Genomic DNA, 13,788 nt, shown 5'->3' with positions numbered 1-13,788 from the left:
ATGCCGTGCTACATTTAACCTATTTGAAAGCTGGCATGCAGGTTGAACAGCATTAGAACGTTAATAAATTGCTGCTGCTTGTGGTTCTGATTGAAGAAAGAATACGACTGTAAGTTCAGGCTGCACCATAGGAAAACTTAATGTTTACTTAGGGAAACAATGCTTCCCTTATTAACTTTTCGAATCCTGCAGCAAAGGTAACACAAATATTTTTTCAAGGTGAGTCACCTCAAATTCTGGTAGTGTTTTCATGTTTTCTGTTAATTGCAGGGAAACCAGAGTAGGCAGCAGTTTGCATAACCTTCAGGATGCGGTAATGTCTGTATAGACCATGCCTTCCTCACAGCTTAGAGGTCATGTCATATTCATTCATCTCTAATGGGAGGCTGTCATTGACTGCACCTTTAATGTTCTTATCCAATGGAAAGCAATTAAGAGCAATATTTTTTAACAGGATCAACAAAAGGATTGGATTACAGAGGACTGATTTTCAGTCAACACTGTGTACAGTGTTAAAAATTGGCAGGGAAAATAAAATAAAAAACAGATGTGACAATATGATTTGAGAAATCCTGTCCAAAAAATAAAACTGCAGAATTCAATTGTGTTTTCATGAGCTTTGGTACACCAAAAATCTCTGTAACTGCTGTTCAGTATAGGTACATTTCAAACATACAGATAAGTTTTAAGTCCGTGTTCTGAACCTATGTCTTTTTTATTACCACAAGAGATGTATTGCTATGAGACAAAATGAATAGTATGTGCTTGTAGGAAGGCTCTGCCTGTCACAAGACTACGGTGCTTTTAGTATTCAGAGGCAGAAGAGTGTGCGGAGTTAAGTGTATATTCACTCTACTATTTTCTGAAGAGATAAAATCTTTGGTTCCACTCTTTGTAGAATTGATTCCACTTCCATGCACATAGCAACCAATGTGAAGACTCAGCTAGTACATGAGTGTCCAAGTCACAGCTTTAAATTATTCTTTCTTGCCTTTATTCTTCTTATCAAATGTGCCTTTATACAAATTAACAGGGACCAATTAGCAGGATCTCCAGATAAGCCTTTATATGTTTGATTTTATAGCAAAGAAATTAAATGACCAGTGTCTTATCTTCAAGTTACAAAACTAAAATAGCTAACGAGTGCAATGCAAGCACAGAATAATCCTTACAGGACTGATGCATTCAGAATATAATTGTAATTAATGTTTTAAAAGTTGAAGGAATAAATACATGCATCAGTACGGGTTAGGGAATGATAGTGGACAACATGTTGGCCATGAGCCAGGAGTGTGCCCTTGTAGTCAAGAAAGCCAATGATACCCTGGGGTGCATTAAAAAGAGCATGGACAGAGGGTTGAGGGAGGTGATCCTCCCCCTCTACTCTGCCCTGGGGAAGCCACATTTAGACTATTGTGTCCAGTTCTAGGCTGCCCAGTTAAAAAAAAGACAGGATTCTCCTAGAAGGAGTCCAGCAGAGGGCAACAAAGATGATAATGGGCCTGGAGCCTTTCCCATATTCAGGAAAGGCTGAGCAACCTGGGTCTGTTCATCCTGGGGAGAAGTCTGAGAAGGGATCAGATTAATATTTATAAATATAAGAAAAGGGATGAGAGGCAAATAGATGAGGCCAGGTTCTTCTTGGTAGTTTGAAATGATAGGACAAGAAGTAATGGCCTAAAATTTGAACATAGGATGTCTGTTCTGTACTAACATGTGGAAGAACTTCATTACAGGGAGGGTGACAGAGCTCTGGAAGATTGCCCAGAGAAGGGCAATCCAGCAGGTCGAAGGAGGTGATCCTCCCCCTCTACTCTGCCCTGGTGAGGCCTCATCTGGAATATTGTGTCCAGTTCTGGGCTCCCCAGTACAAAAAAGACAGGGATCTCTTGGAAAGAGTCCAGCGGAGGGCCACTAAGATGGTGAAGGGCCTGGAGCATCTCCCCTATGAGGAGAGACTTAGGGAACTGGGTCTGTTTAGCCTTGAGAAAAGAAGGCTGAGAGGGGACTTGATCCAGGTTTATAAATACCTGAGGTGTGGGAGCCATAGTGGTGAGGCTGGTCTCTTTTCAGTAGTGCGTGGGGATAGGACTAGGGGTAATGAGATGAAACTACAGCATAGGAAGTTCCGCACAAATGTGCGGAAGAACTTCTTTACAGTGAGGGTGACGGAGCACTGGAACAGGCTGCCCAGGGAGGTGGTGGAGTCTCCTTCTCTGGAGATATTCAAGACCCGCCTGGATGCCTACCTGTGTGACGTTGTGTAGGGAGCCTGCTTTGGCAGGGGGGTTGGACTCGATGATCTCTAGAGGTGCCTTCCAACCCCTACAATTCTGTGATTCTGTGAAGCTGTGGAGGCTCTCTCTATGGAAATATTCAAGACCCAGCTGGACACCTACCCATGCAACCAACTGTATGGAACCTGCTATCACTGTGGGGATGGATTCAATGATCGCTTAAGGTTCCCCTTCCAACCCCTGCAATCTGTAATTCTGCAATTCTGTGATTCTGTGAAGTTAAAGCAAATAATTCACAGAGCAGTAAGCTTGTATTGCAGCAAGTTCCTTTAACATCTGTTTAATAGATATATTATGAATGCCAAACAATAGTTGTATACAACCAAAGAAATAATATTATAGAAACTACTACAAGTTTTTCCCTTGTTTCTTTTCTTTGCCATGCACTAACGTGGACATGGTTTTTTATTTAAGAACTAGATTTGTACAACTGCTTCAACAGCAATGACTTCAGGGACACTCACATAAGAAACTAAAATCATTAGACTGCACAGAAACACCTGCGCCTTGTGGAAGTTCACTGTTGCAATTTCACTTTGAGCATGCTTTCTTCTATACTTGGCTGTGCAGAATTGCCTTATTACTTTCAATTCATGATTCATAGTCTCATAGAATGTGCAATGGAATATGGGTCTTTTTGCCAGCAGCAACACTTAAAGAAACCTTTCAAGAATGGTGCAAGAGTACAATTCAAATCATCTGACTTTCTGCTTGCCCACTGTTGGACATCTCCAAGTTTTCAGAATTTGTTTGGCCTCTTGAAAACTGCACTGGTTTTATCACCGATTTCCTTATCACTTATTAAGAATAGAAGGAAGACATGGTGTTATAGAGATATGATTTCCATAATGGAGAGGTGTTCAAGGTCAGGTTGGATGGGGCCCTGGGCAGTCTGGTGTAGTGCCTCATTTGGTAGTTGGCAAACAGACCATGGCTGAGGGCTTCGAACCAGGTGACCTTTGAGATCTCTTCCAACTCACATAATTCCATGATTCTATGACAATGCATGTTCTTCAGGCCCTGGAAATAATTGTTTGGAAAGAATTTGAAACACTCACCACTGAAGGTCTTAAAAAATATGCCAAACAAATATTTGCCAAGAAGAAAATATGTATTGTTGACACTGCCTTCAAGGTTTTCTGGGCTTTTTCCAGGTTGTTTTACAAGATTTTGTATAGAATTGTATTTTTAATGCAAAAACACTCACATCTAAACAACACAGAAGATAATATTTGCAAGTTTGTTGTGCAAGAAGAGCAAGCATGGCTTAATAATTTATAAACATTAATTTCATAGTAATTATCAGGTAGACGAAGGTAATAAAACTGTAAGCATGAACATTAATAAATTAAATTATCTTTAGAAATGAGTAAATCTACCAAGTAATTATCTGTTCCAATAGAAACACCTTTTTAAAAACAAACAAACAAACAAAAAAACAACAGGTCATTAAAATAAATACTTTGAAAGAAGTATAACTATCTACTAAATAACATGTGCCTGGCACTGCAATCCTCTGGCACAGAAAGGTCCACGCTCATCTTCTTACCTTCCAAGAACTCCCAGTCTGTGTGTAGTTTCCCTGTAGGGAATGGTCTTTGGCCAGCGGGTTTTATCCAAATAGTGACCATAACGATGAGTGTGGGCCAAAATTGTGTTAAGGATAACGTTAGCATTTGAACAGCAGGGACACTCAAGTTTCAGTGCCCAGAAATGTTTTCTGTCAAAATTTAATTTAATGATATAGATGTAATCAATGAGAGGAGTGCCATGGCAGAGTAATTTGCAACTTGTTTTATAATTATAGTACTCCGCAAGAGTAAACATGCGATGTAATTGCCCTGAGGGCATCACCATGGTGGCTGTTCAGGATCACAGTCACAAGATTACTGTTTCTGAATAGCAGGCACTGGGGTGGGAAAATGAGTTTGGACCATGCCTTTGCAACTTGGAGGGAAAAAATATAAAAAAGAACTGCACGAATTATGTCTCCTGAATGACAAGAGGAATGAAAGGGAGTATGTGTGATTTCTGATTGAATTCAAAGCTCCAGGTCTTAAGAATAAATAAAACACAGGAGAATGCAGTAGCATGCAGGTTCATGCCAATAGCCCCAGACAGTTCCCAGTGTTTTCTGTGAGCTGGCTCTAGCTCATCAAAGAAAACTAGACTATGGGAGGTATTAAAATAAGAGTCTGGCTGAACTGTATTTTGTATGGATTTGGGTTAATATGTTTTGGGTCTAGACTGCTACTGTGTGGTCAATATTACATGGCCAGTATTACCTGGCACCAGCTACCCGTCTAGAAACCAGATGCAGTATTTGGTCTCTGTTTCCACATTCTGGGCATAGTCCTTAGAAGCCTTTAATGTTGATATGTAAGTGAATTGGATTGAAATCTGAGGTTTTGGCCTTCTTTCCTAATAGAAAGACATAGTATCCATAAGAACTTTTTTTATTCAAAATCAGAGTAGAGAAGTAAGTGAACATAAAGGTGAAAGAATCAAAAGAAACAGCCCTTTTAGCCTCCTAGTCCTGCTTTTCAGGATTGAAGCTCTTGGGTTTCCCTCTTTGGAAGCATAAGTCTCACTGCCTTTCTGAAACACTGGAAAGTATCCTGTTTGACATTCAGACAGTCAGAAGTTCAAATCCCGGTAAAACTGTCATGACGTTCATGAATATTTTCCTCCTATACCTTCCAGGAGCAGTAAGCTCAGAAAGAAAATTACAGGGGGAAAAATTCATAGCAAGTGAAGACATGCTACAATATCTAATGAGAACACAGCCTTTATTCTGATAAAAGTTCTTTGTGTTACTCTTTTATTAAGAGGGACCGTGCCAATTTCTCTGTATACATGGCAGATCAGAAGGGGCTTTTATAATGCAAAGCCTTAGTGTATCTTCTGAATGTACCTGGCATTGCTCTGAATTTCCAGTACCTACTGTTCCTCTTCATCTCAATCAAAGAGAATAGCTCTGAACAAAGATTAATGAAAATCATTATTAAGGTGATTATTAGCAGAGATTACTTTTGCTGTTAGTGACTGAGGCATTAATAATGCTCTGTTTATGGGTGAGTGCCATTTTCATTAAAGCTCCCACGTACACACCCTTTTTCTTTGTAAGATTACGAACCAGCTTTAAATTAAAAGGACGAATGCTGGCAGCCTGGGTATAGTTGTTGCCCTATTCCCTTTCCTCAAAAGAAACAGATAAAATCAACTGAAATTATTTCTTAATTGCAGGCAGAAATGAGTCACAAAATCTGTCCATGGTCTTTATTTAATCCTATTATTTGTTTAAATAAGTTATGTTTTCTGACATTTCACTGAAACATTCACAAGGATTGAAAGACAATGTTTACTTAATATCACAGAATCATAGAATTGTTTGAGTTGGAAGGGACCCTTGAAGGCCACCTTGTGGAACTCCCCCATGATGAACAGGGACACCTACAGCTCCATCAGGTGCTCAGACCCCCATCCAGACTGATCTTTAATGTCTCTAAGGAAGGAGCATCTACCACATCACTGAACAAACTGTTCCAGTGCCACACCAATCTTATTGTAATTTTTTTTTTCTTATATCCAATCTAAATCTGTCCTTTTTTACTTTAAAACCATTTCTCCTTGTCCTATCATAAAAGAATCTGCTGAAGAGTCAGTCTATGGTGGCCCAGAGGTCCTTAAAGCAAACTTTCCTTCAGTCTCAGTTTTGAGAATGTTACTCACTAGAGAAAGCTTTGCCATTCATGGCTTATCTAATTGCAAACTTGCCAGCCATTTGGTTCCAAAAAGATTTGAAGGACTGTCTTTCTTGTGTAAAAAGCAGTGTTCAATCCCAAATAATACAACAAGCACATCATTGCCATTCTTCTCTAATTTTATGTTGATGTAATTATGGATGAGGAAGATCTTGCTTGATTGTAGGCAATATCATGTACATTTATGCTAGTCACTCTAGGCTCTATTTCACACAAACCTAGAGAGTGTTAATCATCTAATAAACTTGACATAACTATCTTACGATGAATCACTTCCAGAATTTCCTCCTGTATTCCTCTGAGCCACTGTATATGTCAGAAGTTTGGAAATATGAATTGTATCTACTGTTTTTACCTGTAAGACGTATGGCTAGATACTTTTCAGCTCTCTGGATGTCCACAAGATACTGATGAAAGTTTGAAAGACCTTGACGCAGAAGATGAATCACAAAACATCTTAAATAAAAATGTACACAAATTCTGATCTACTTTAAATTTTATCTACTCTCAGGCCCTCATTCCTCTCCATGCTGGAATCTGAATGACTGACTCTCCCAAATTGTTCAAATATTTCTAACAAAAACAAGAATTGTAGAAGAAATCCCTCCAATTAGTGGAAAGTAGGTGATGTCTTTTAATAGATGTATTATTAACCTTTCAAGAAACCTGACCAGACTCATTTGCATGTAGCCAAAAAAATTAAAGATTTGGACTCTAATAGCCTTTGGGCTCTCATAATAATAGAATGTGGCTGAAGTAGAAATGCAGTCATTTTCCTGTTCCAGCAGAAAGCATGTGTGTGGTGAAAGAAAGTCTCGTATATGCAAGGCCTCATTGCAAGATTTTACTACTACTAGTCTTCTAAACATACACAGTCACAGAGCCATTTTAAGGAGTCTCAGCAGCTTAGTTTATTCCCCCTCAAGTATGAAGGGTCAGACAGAGCAAAAGGTCTTGACAAAAATCAAGTTTGAGAACTGTTTCTGCTGTGAAATGAGATTAGAAGAATAGCTATTGTTGCTGCAGGGAATGACCACACACTAATGTGTTTTTTAGCCACTGAACACACTTTGACCTCTCTCTCAGCCTCTGCCATCAGCCTCAGCTGTTAGTTCTGCACTATGTCTGCCCACAGCAGAACAGAAGGTTTCTGAGGGCTTCAGACCAAAGAAATTATGGAATCACATAATGGCTAATGATCTCTGGAGATCATCTGGTTCAGCCATCTGCATTAGCAGGGACACCCAGAGAAGGGTGCCCAGGACCATGTCCAAGAAGCTTTGGAAATCTCCAAGTTGGAAATCCTCTCAGGGAAATCTGTGCTACTGCTTTATCACCCACACAGTAAAAAAAGATGCTTCCTGGTATTCAGAACAGACATTCTGTGTTCCACTTTATGTCCACTGTCTCTTGTCCTGGTACTGGGCACCACAAGAGCTCCATTGTCTTTGCATTCTCCTTTCAGGTAGATGTTTACGAGATTCCCACAAGCTTTCTCTTCTCCAAGATAAACAGTCCCAAGTCTCTCAGATTTTTCTCATAGAAGAGGTGTTTCAAGCCCTTTAACATCTTGGTAGTCCATTGCTGGACTCTCTCCAGTACGTCCAGGTCTTCAGAACTGGGGGGCCTGGAAATGGGCACAGCACTCCAAATGCAGCCTTTCTAGTGCTGAGTAAAGGTGAAGGATCACATCCTTTGACCTGTTGTCAGTACTTGGCTTAATGCAATCAAGAACACTGTTGTCTTAGCAGCAAGGGCACACTGCTGACTCGTTTAACTTGATAGCTATTAGGACCCCTAGGTTCTTTACTGCAGAGCTGCTTTTCAGCTGGGTGCCTCCAGCGCACACTGGTGCCTGGTGCTGTTCCTCCCAGTGACAAAGCTCTGCACTTCTTGAACCTCAGGAGGCTCTTACAGCCCAATTTCTCCAGCCTGTCTGATCCCTCTCATTGGCAGCATGACACTCTGGTGGATCAGCCAATCCTCCAAGTTTGGTAGTATCTGTGAATTTGCTGAGGGCAGACTCTGCCCCAGCATCCAGTTCATTAATGATGACACTAAACAGGGCTGGACCCAGTATTAATTCTTGGGTATACATTACATGAATCCTAATGGAGAATCTGATGTGGAATGTAAAGAGTGAAGTACCAACTACTTCAGTTTAATGCTTTTAGGCAATAATGACTGAAAGACAACAGATTTTGCAACAAAAGCACAGTTTGGAGTTAATGATTAAAAAACTCAAACAATATATTTTCTTTGTTTGAGAATAAGGTATCCATTGGCTGTAATGTACAGGATGGTATCAACTAATACAGCTCATCTAGATCTTACAGGTCCTTGTGCAGTGCCAGATATTGGGCTCTAGAATATATCTGCCCACTTCTTCATGTAGTAATGGGTCAATTGTAATAACTAATAGAAGTTTTTGGAAATCACAAGCCTTCAGTGGAGGCAACTTAAATGTATTATTATATGAGAGCTGCTCTGAAAGTAATGCTGTCTATTTCATGAGCCCAAAACACCAGAGGAGAGTAGTGGTGGTATGACAGTGGATTTGGATCTTCCCATTGATATTCGGCTATATTTTGTTGTTGTAAGACAGACGGCTTCCATCTTCTTCTGGACAGTTGGATTAAATAGCATCCGATATGGAACTGCATATGAAGAAAAGGTGTTCATTGAACTCCTCCATGTGGACAAAAATGCATTCACTGACATTCATCAACTCTTTCTGAACATTTATGGAGACCAAACAGTGGGTGTGAGCACAGTGAGGTGGAGGGTGATGTGTTTCAGCAGTGATGACACTGACAGTGAATCACCTCTGCTGGTGCAGATTTTCATGAGCATGTCAGACAGGCTTCTGCTCACTGTGGCTAAAATGCGTAGTTAATGATGGTTACTGTGTTGAAAACTTCTGTTTTGTAGCTGAGAATTTGCTATATCATATAGTGTTCTTGTGCTGCTTGTATCTGTTCTGATGTCCATGAAAATAAACGTGAGGCATTACTTTCAGAGTGACCTGTGCGTATATGTATGATACTTTAAATTATAGCAAAATCTCCCCAGTTTCAATCTCCGAAAGGCAAGTCATATAATTTTACAATGTTACCATAGATTTCTTAAAGACAGACAGATGATTGATATATTGTAAACTGCAATACCTATAAAAGTTGGGGTGACTGGGCAGGATTTGGGTTTATGTCGACAGTGAAGCCATGAATTATCTGAGGAAATATGACAAGCAATTCATCAAAATATAAACCACATAGTCAAACAAGAGTATATATTCCTTTAATGCTTAAGCCAAATCTGATCAGAATTCAAAAGCAGGCTTTCTATGACTTCAGGAGGATCAGGACACAGACCTAAAGCAAAATTTGTGTCTAGATTGGAAGGCTGAGTATAAAGTAGTATAAAGTTTGAAGTCAGAAAAGCACACATATTCATCCTTTATCAATAAAATACTTACCACTTTGCAACTTATGTGTTAGTATGTTATGTTTTTGAGCTGAAACACATAAGTTATAAAGGATCCTGCATCACTGGCTAATGTGGGGAGTGGGGAGGAAATCTCCCTCTTGTCTTGGAGAAGAAAAACCTGAAGTGCCATCTGTCTGCCAGTCATGTAAGTCAAGAAAATGACTGATGAATTTTTTATTAGCCCAACCAGAGTCCTGCACTCTGGAGCTTAGAGATATCTTGACTTTAAATCCTGACTGATGTGACATGCTCTGTGCTGCCTATTTATTTGGAACTTGCCCCATTTGAAACCACATCTGCTGGTACAGCAAAGGATAATAATTCTTGACACAGTCTGCAGCTCAGAGCTTTGTTTAATGCTTTTTATCAAGAACCTAGAGAACTGAAATCTCTCTTTTATGCACAGAGCAAACACAACAGGAGCAGCTGTAGCATCAACCTTCGTGCCCTGCCTCAGCACCAAGAGATGGCCATGCTGTTTACCTGTTCAGTTTTCCCTCCCTGTGCTCATTCCAGCTCCTACATTAATTGCTGTTAGTAGTAGCATGCACTCTGATGAGGTCAATTGTCTAGAGGAGAGTATATTAACTGTGTATATTACTTGAAATGTTTCATGTCTCTGGAGGTGTTCAAAGCTGGGTTGGATGGAGTCCTGGGCATCCTGACGTAGGAGCGGGCAAATCTGCCCATGGCAGGGTAGTTATCTCAATGATTTTTAAGGTCCTTTACAAACAAAACCATTCTATGAGTATATGATTCGATCTCTCCCACTAAAAATGACCCATACGTGCAGAAAAAAACAGTGATAATTTCAAATTAACACCTTGTAGGAGAGTAAAGGCCTTTTCTTTGGGTCCGGGCTCACACAGTCTTCAAAGTTTCTCATAAAAAGCTTTTTTTATCAACTTCTGCCAGACCACGTAAGCAAAGACACTCTCAAACAAACAATAGCAAACATCAAAAGAGATTTATCCTGAGATATGCCAGAAATTCAATTGAAAGCATTGCAAATCTGTATGCACACATATAAAGGAGCTGTCTGAGTACTTGAAGTTGAGTTTGCTGTACAAACGTTTCTCTTGTTATTCAGACTAACGAAACTAGAGAAAACACATTCAGAAGGAGGCTTTCTAAAGAAAAAGTCACAAAGAGGTTGAAAAAAAATAAAAACCATGAATTTGTTCATCACTATAAAGTACCAAAGTGTAGAGCATTACTGCAGAGGCAATAATATGGAACCCAAAGCACAATATGCAGTACATTAACGTGTAACTGTGGACAAGTTTAGCTGATCCAAGAAGCTAACCTGGCTAATTACCTCATCCCAGCTTTGGAGCAGACTCATTCAGCCCAACAGGTAGCAGCTCCAGCCCAGGGCCTGCTCCTGTGTAGGCTCTCCATGGGCTACAACCTCCATCAGTCCAAATCCACTGCTGTACCATGAGCTTTTCCATGGCTGCAGGTGGAGATCTGCTCCAAATTGTGGCTGTGGGCTGCAGAGGAACAGCCTGCTCCACCATCAGCCTCTCCTGGGCTGCAGGGAAATGCTGCTGAAGTTGCAGGAGCACAAACTAAGACGAGGTTTTTAAATTCTTGTTTATCATTCTCTAAATGCTTCTGCCAGTTCACCTCATGGAGTGTTTTCAGAAACCTGGCATTTTATTTTCCTTTTTTCTTTTTTCCAGAAAATTGTCTAGCTGTGTGCCAAAATAAATACCTTTGAATGTTTTAAATTATGTATCTTCCCTTGAATGTTGTTATTTTGAACACGCAGGTGGAGATATATATGCTTATTTCGAGTTGATTCTCAATTCTCAATTTGAATACACATTTGGAGAATAAGAAGTGAGAGCAAAAGAAACAGATGTGAGAAAAATGGTGATCATCATCAGAAGCATTTGGATAAATTCTTATTTTGGAGGTTGGGTGAATATTCCTCTTTCTTATGGTAATATTTGAGAAATGTGTAAGCAGTATTTGAGTGAACTCTGGAGGCTTTGACAATTTTTACAAATTAATGTATCTGTGAAGAGAATATCTCACATTGAACAAAGTATTTCCACTGCTTTCTCTCTTTGCTAGCACCAATGGTAAAAATGTACCAGATATTCCCAATGTACCTTAGTTTACCATATCAAAATTCATTGATTTTGGACTATCTATAATCTCAAATTCAAAATTTGATAACCTTGGAGAAAAGTTGTTTCAGAGAGTTCAAACCTAGAGCATACCAAAAATATATTGCAGAGGCACAAAGCATGAAGTTGCCTGTTTCCATTTTGAGGACCAATACAAAAATGGGTCCAAAACCCAAACACTTTCCAACCTGTAATATATGTTTCCCAGATCTGTACAATTGTCTTCTGCACACCCAAGTTATCACTTCAGTGCAGTTTCAGGGTCAAATTATTTTCCAGGACTTATTGTGTTGGTATTTTCTATAAACAAAACAGAAAGTCTACTCTGGAAATCTTATTTTCATTGAACAGCTTTAGCAAAGTTGCATCAGAGGTCTCTGTTAATGAGCATGGCTTTGTGTTGCAGCAATCCTGAAGGGTTGTTTTCTTTTCAGTGATTGCTGCCTTTTCATGTAGGTGAATATTAAACAGTCACATCATCAGAAATAATATCAGAAATAAAATATAATAGACTGTTTTTTCCCTACATGTGGTACTTCTAAGAGCCTTAACTTTTAGAAAGACTTTAAGAAATTATCTCTCTTGCTCTGCTCAGTGTCATCATTAACCTGGTTAAGGCTTGCCACTGAAAGACACTTTTTATAATAGAGAGCATCAATTCTTGGACGAGATTTTCAAACTTTTCTTGGGAGAATCCACAACTTGACATGGAACCACTGATTCTATGTTGGAAACTGAGGTACTAGGAGGATGGACCACTCTGTCTCTTCTGATATATGTCTGTTTCCAGAAAAGAGAGAAAACTGAAGTTTATTCCAGCTCTCATAGTAGCTCTCAGAAAAAAAAGTAGTTATTGCAGTGAATGCAATATTTGTTTTATTAAGTTGAAAAACTTAAAAAAACAATAATCGTATTTGAAAACAGATACCACAAATATAAGTGAAATCATGATGGCTAATCCTACTCCTGGTCATGCTCCATATGGTTTTCATTCAGCTAGAAAACCTTCCAAATATTTCACAGGTCTGTAAGATAGGTTGTTATCAGTAATGAAGTTGCTGACTGCTGCTTCCTCCAGACGTATTCATCTGGAAACTAGATTGCTGGAGATTCATTTGGAACTCATGTCTCAGCTTTTCAGTGTCTCCTATAACACATAAATGCAATACTTACTTGAGGTACACATTTCTATCACTTTGCCCAGAAAACTGTTGACTTTTTTTTGCTGTTTTTTTTTTGTTTGTTTGTTTGTTTGTTTTTTTGTACCATGTGATGTCTTCAAGGAATGCTGATGATCCCTGAGAATCCTGCTGTATTGGAATGAAAATATATCCACATAAAAATGTGTACCAATTTTTTACATGGTCTGATAGTGGTAGGACAAGGGGGAATAGCTTTAAGCCAAAAGAGAGGAGATTTAGGCTAGATGTGTTAGGAAGAAATTTTTACTCAGAGGGTGGTGAGGTACTGAAACAGGCTTCCCAGAGAAGCTGTGGGTGCGCCATTCCTGGAGGTGTTTAAGGCTGGGTTAGATGGGGTCCTGGGCAGCCTGATCTGGTGGGTGGTAACCAGCCCACAGAATGGTGTTGTAACTGGGTGAGGTCCTTTCCAACCTAAGCCTTTCTATGATTCTGTGATTCTATGAAAAATACATTATTCTTTACACACCTCTGGAAGATGTTGCAGAAGATAAGATACATATGTACTACCAGCAGGTTTAAAAGACTTTAAGTCCATAAACGGATCCTTTAGGAAGTAGGAAGGAATTTTCTTGGCACCCTATCCAACAGTAATGGTTGTTGTTGGAAGTATGTTGGGAATGGACTGTGGCCAGGCTCACACACTCTCCTACCTCCCATTGCCCAAAGGGGCAGAATACCAGACTAAACAGAGACACTGGACATTTTGTAGTGAAGAAAGCATTTCAGTGATGAATATACATGATTTTTAAACCGATTGTAAACAGTTTGTGTACTCTTTGAAGAAGTCACCCCTGCAAACCAGAAAGGATGGATTTAAACTTCTGCATCTAACTCTCTGTAAAATACATACTGGAGATCCTTTCTTGTACAATTATAGCAAAAGCAGCAACAAAAGCATCTC

The 13,788-nt window shown here is 39.5% G+C and overlaps 1 long non-coding RNA gene across 1 annotated transcript in view; it reads right to left on the bottom strand.

Moving 5' to 3' along the window:
* The window catches only part of LOC146762867 (uncharacterized), a 53,579-nt gene extending 42,512 nt beyond the window's left edge, over positions 1-11,067 (bottom strand). Inside the window, exon 1 of the long non-coding RNA XR_014931943.1 lies at positions 10,866-11,067. This is a non-coding gene — a long non-coding RNA (uncharacterized LOC146762867). The remainder of the gene's footprint in view (positions 1-10,865) is intronic.
* Positions 11,068-13,788: the final 2,721 nt, after the last annotated feature.

This window comes from Coturnix japonica, chromosome 1 (assembly GCF_054131305.1).
Source record: "Coturnix japonica strain WE chromosome 1, WE-NBRP24, whole genome shotgun sequence".
Taxonomy (NCBI): domain Eukaryota; kingdom Metazoa; phylum Chordata; class Aves; order Galliformes; family Phasianidae; genus Coturnix; species Coturnix japonica.
The sequence above is the reverse complement of the archived record's forward strand: the minus strand, read 5'-3'. Positions and strand labels throughout refer to the sequence as shown.